Consider the following 6,000-nt stretch of genomic DNA (forward strand, 5'->3'; position numbering starts at 1 on the left):
TCAAACAAAATTTATTTTATGATTTCCTTGAAGTACTTGAATAGTGGCACGTGGCCCAAACCATTGTGGCCGAACTCTTCTTTATACCAAGCACGCGAGAGAAAGTCAATTTAAAGCTCCTTTATTTTTCTCGTAGCAACTTTCAATAGCCACCTTATGACCGTGGCATATAACCTCAAACTCAGACCTTGGCACTTTTCTTTACGAGCACACCTTCAAACCTTTCGAGAAGGTTAAAGAATTACGTCATATGTATATGGCCCACTCTCTCTGTATTTTCGTTGGCCATTCTCTTTATGCCTTCCACGTGAGCCTAAATCTACGTCATCTTGCTTATGTTATTCTTTCAACCCTTCTGCTTACAGGATCTTAATCATAATGGACCAACTTCGATTATGCTACAGTCCAGCATGATCACCACAATTCTACAGTGAATTCTAATTTCCTAAACAATGTCACTCTGATTAAATTGATTTGTTGGTTATGATCCAAAGGATTTTCGCCCCTATGTACTGTATTTAAATTGTGTTCTCGGTTGCTCTCCCTCCTGAGCTTTAAACAATGGCTCTGCAACCTCTGCGTACTATTGTGCACACACTCTAAGTGCAATCCATCCCAAGCTCAAGTGTAACACCTGTGACACATATACACTTAAGTATAAACTATAAGGCTCTTTTAAACGTAATCAGCAAAGATTTCAACACATTCAATTCAAAACACTCAAACATAATGGTTTTTCTATTGAAAAACACACATATTCTGTACAAAATTACATGAGACCTCTCATTGGCTTGATTTACAATATAATTGGCCCTCTTGGCCTTATGGCCATATTTGGCATTACTTTGCTAGCTCTCTTGACACTCCTCTCTCACTTACTTCTTCTACATCATCCCTTTCTTCTCATTTTACATAATTATAAGAAAGAGGATTCTGAACTGCAATTAGTTTAGAGCCACAAAATCCTCAATACACCTCTATTTTAGGATCCTCTAGATCCACCAGTCCTCAAAGAGATCTAGCTAAGTCAAAAATATCTCTAACTCACTCAACATTCTCGATATCTCTTCGTAAAAGTAGATCTAATTACAATATTCACAATTTCTCTATATTTCCTTAAGACATAAAAAATACAAATAATTAAACAATGACATTCAATAAGGGAACCAACTTCCTTGTTAAATGGCAGACCCTTAAGTCTAGTCAAAATTCATTTTGACTTGGAGGTAAGATGCTCATGCATCATTACTCCTAATGTGAAAAAAAATTCATGGTCTCCTGACCACGTGCTTTCATATGCTGATGAAGTCATCTTAGGTTCCAAAATTTAGTTTGTAGATGCCTATCTACTCTATTGATTTTTTGATGGTATGTTGTCTTTAGTTCTATAGCCTTCCACACTTTATGTTGCTGCCCCATTGCTTTGTTGATGCAAAGTTCTTCAATAAATTGCATTTCTTGTTGCCTGTCTTCCTTTGTCTGCAGTGCCCTCTCGTGTATGTCTTCCTCAATAGCATCCACAATTCATCAATCAATTTATCAACCTTTGTCTTTGGATTAACTTCACTATTTTCATTGTCTTCAAGATGTTTCACATCCTCCTTTATCAAAAGAGTTATACAATTCTTGTCAATCCACTGATACATTTTGTAGTCCTCTCCTCATTTTTTTTAATGCTATTACCTCTAACCTTGTTGTTACAAGTTGAATATGCAGTCTTTGGCTTTTTATCCTCTCCTATAGGAAATTCAAATGCTCATACAATTCAACAAAATCACTTTGAATTGTACCTATGTCCTCCATGCAATATCTATCACTTGGATTTTCTGCCACCCACTCCTCCAAAAGTTTTGCTCATCTTCATCTATGTGTTCTTCCTTTGACATGAGATTTTCAATTAGTATTGAAATATCCTTGAGCATGTCTTCATGAAGTAATTCTCCACCTTTTGATGTTGTCTCATCTTTTACGCTTGTGTAATTTTGATGAGATGATGTTGCTTCATCCTCTAAAACTGATCTAGGTGGCTCTAGAGAAGCGCAAAAATTGAAGTCTTTTGATCTCATCAAAACCAAGAACAAATCGAAAATCTCATTGTCCTGATTCCAACGGTGCAGATGACGCCTCAATCCAACTTCGTATGTGCAAGTTATGGCCAGTCAAATATCTGGTCAAACTAGACCTAATGATAGGGTTTAGTAGAGTGCCAACTAAATTTGGAGCATAGCTAACTTTGGCAGTCTAGCTATATTTGATGACATTTCGCTAAATTTGGTAGTCTAGCTATATTTGATGACATTTCGCTAAATTTGGCAACAAAAAACTACGTGACAAATTCAGTAGACCTGCCAACATTGACCCTGCTAGATTTGAAAATAGGAGACCGGTGGGGATTGAACCTGCGTCAGTCAGCTAGCCGACCTGCCAACGATAGCCCCAAAATACACCACCAACAATTAATGATGCCCAATGCCCAATGGTCATACTTGACAAGGAACCAGTGGGAGTTGAACCCAGGCCAGTTGGCAGCAACAAATAAATACAAACCAACATTATAACAACGATGAAATTACGTGTAGCCATTCTGACGGTTCACTCCAAACGACAGACAAACAATTGACATGGTTAAAAAAAATAGTTCTCCAATTTTTTTTAAATGATAGCTAACAATTACGGGCTTTGTTACATGATGAATCCAAACATTGACAAATAATCAACATATTGCTAGCAGACAATTTTTATATTAAGCTTGATGAGGGTTTTACTTAAGAAAAATGGTTATAAAACAAACAAACAGCGGGACTCGACCTCGATTGGGCTGTGAGATAGCTAGGGCGCTTACCATTGGACCGTGGGTAGGACTTTGGTAAGTTCATCCCCCCCCCCCCCAAGATTTAAACTTTTTTACTTGTCTAGAGCCAGAAGAGGAGGCCACGAGTGGAAACAAAGCATAGTGTGAAATAATGAGCAATGGAACCACAAATAGGTGGAAGTCGGAGACAACGAAAACATGATGCACCGAGTTCCAGAGCAGAACCCTAAGTAGAAGAATCTTTTATATTCCTTGGAGGCCCATATTTGTAGGTGTCATAATGGGGTCAAGATTATACTCATCTAAACTGAGTTTTTGCAAGAATTGTGGTGGTGTAGTCCGTTTTGGTATTTGAGTAGCCGATTTTCAAGCCATTGTTAGATTGGGTGGTATAAAGATGCATTATGGCCATTTACTTGTTTTTCTTTTAGAAAAAGGATGGATGTATATTTGTAGGTTCTGGTGATTGTTATATGTTGTAGCAGGGCAATGAGATCTGAAGTTTTACAGAAAATTCATCGCTTTAGCATTTGCATGAAAACCAAGGTGGTGCAGTGCTAAAATAGGGTTGACACTTCATCATAAAGTAATCATGTTTACTGCCATTGGTCTTAGAATTGCGAGATGATTTTGATGATGATGAGTATGATTTGATGATGAGTAAGAGGATATGTTTCCACTTATGTGAGAATATCCATTTATGCCACTTTTGTGAGAAGTCATTTCTTTGTCTTGTTAAAGGAGAGAACTTTGTGAGTGAGAGTTCTTTATAGGAGAGCGTCTCTTTGTAAGAGAGACATCACCACTCTAGATGAGGGATTTATCCTTGTGTTGAGGAAGATCTACCATGTACTCATTATCTTGTTGAGACTAATGAAGTGGCCTCCCTACTATTGAACTAGGGCCCGAAGACATATTCCACATTGGACAAACTTTGTTATCATGTCTTGTGTTATGATTTCATCTTGGTTATTTGATTCATGTTTCACATGCAAATATAAGTGTTTGTAAAATGTCTCGCAATGAATTATTCACATTTTTTTTGGATCAAGTGGTATCACAATGGTCTTACCATTTTTCTAGAGATTGTGAATGTCATCATGGGCAAAGGATTGAAGTGAGAAATACTTGAAGAGTTGGAAGAGATTAACCATTGCATTCATGCAAAAAATGCAAAGCTTAGCAGTCTTCTACAAGATACAGAGGAAGAAAACTGGAAATTGGGGCTTATGTTAGAACAAACTGTGGGGTAACAAATGGGAGAATGTTCCACTACAAAAGGAAAGCTTTCCAAAGAAGATGACCAAGCATCACTGACAGGATCAAAGGTAAAAGAAACTCCTTATTAGGATTTTATTTCTATTGGAAGCATTGAGATAACTATTTCAGGCACCAACATGAGACTCCTCACAAAGATAGGGTATAAAGGAGGAGGACATAGTAAGGGCCAAGGAATTACTCAACCATTGGAGGTTGTAAGAAGGCCTCAATTTGTAGGATTGAGGTATATTGAAGGAGAGTGTTTAGAGGTAGAAGAAGCAAGAGATTCCTCAAACAAAGAATCCAAGCCATTGTCAATACCATCTTAGAGAAGGGGTGGCACATTACTTTTCGAGAATGGTACCTCCAACAAGAGATCCAAGAAAAGGACAAGGTATAAACCTTCTTCTTGGAACCGCAGCAAGGAAATTCCTAAAAGGTATGATCCCCACATGTATGCTAGTGTTCCATTCAATTATGAGCAAACAAGAAATATTAGGCAAAATTTATGGCGTACAAAACCATGTACATTTTGTGGTTTGAATAATCATGCTGTTACCAAGTGTTGGAAAAGAATGGAAACCAAGAAAAAACCAAGACATGAAGGCCCTTCTCCACATCAAGAGAAAAATAAGGTCAGGAAATTATGGAGGAGGAAGAACCATTGCAACCATTGTAACAAGCATGGACATAATATAGCTACATGTTGGGAGCTCCATCCAGAGTTGTGTCCCAAGAAGCTATATCCAGAGTTGGAATCCCTTTTAAATAGCTTGTCCTGACCACCATTGTAAATCACATGTTGAAAATTTGTTTGTAAAAGTGATGAATGCATAACATCACTTGTCTATGCAACATATTGATACTTTGGCCTTTTACTCAGCTAGCATGGGATAAGGTTTTTGTTGTAAATCAATGTAAACTTGACCATGAGTGTGTCATAAACCCTTGGCAAGTATGGGGTTTTGTTTGGGTCTTGCTTTGGTCTTGTAATTGAATATGTATTAGTAGCTACATGTTTGCATATGGATACAAGTGTTGGTTTCAACACTTCGAGCTCTAAAGTACAAAGGTGAAGGAGAAGAAAGTGTGGCCTTTCAGAGACATTTGTTATGCAGATTAGATTACAGTCATGTTTATACTTTTGGAGTACCAAAATATCCTCAGTGGGAGGAATGATCTAGGTGGCTCTGGAGAACCTCAAAAATTGAAGTCTTTGGATCTCATCGAAACTAGGACTAGATTGAAAACCTCGTCATCCTAATTTGAATGGCAAAGACGACACCTCAATTCGACGCCATAAGAGGAAGTTGCGACCAAAACCAGAGCATAGAGTGAAATAGGAAGCAACGGAACTGTGAACAGTTGGAGCTTGGAGACAGTGGAACCATGACGTCCCCAGTTCCAGGGAAAAACCTGAGAAAATAAATCTTTGAGGAATCTTTCAGATTCCCTAGAGGCCCAAATTTGCAGGTGTCAGAATGGGGTCAATTTTATACTCATCTGAACCGATTTTTGACAAGGATCATGATGGCGCAATCCATTTTGGCATTTGAGTAGCTGATTTCAAGGCCATCATTAGATTGGGAGGCATAAAGATGCATTGTGACCATTTACTTGTTTTTCTTTAAGAAAAAGAATGTTTGTAGATTTACAAGTTCTGGTGATTATTGTACGTTGCAACAGGGCAGCAAGATCTAAATCTTTGCAAGAAATTCATCGCTTTAGCCTTCACATGAAAACTGAGGTGGCGCAGTGTTGAAAGAGGGTCATGTTGACACTTTATCAGAAAATAGTCATGTTTATAGCCATTGGTCTCAGAATTGCAAGATGATTTTGATGATGATAAGTGTGACTTGAATCTGACTAGCAGATTCAAGATGACCTGTTGCCAATTATGTGAGAGTGTCCATTTATGCGACTTTTGT

Source organism: Pinus tabuliformis, chromosome 2_1, assembly GCF_031772625.1.
Source record: "Pinus tabuliformis cultivar Carrire ecotype Pingquan chromosome 2_1, CPIR1, whole genome shotgun sequence".
Classification (NCBI taxonomy): Eukaryota; Viridiplantae; Streptophyta; class Pinopsida; order Pinales; family Pinaceae; genus Pinus; species Pinus tabuliformis.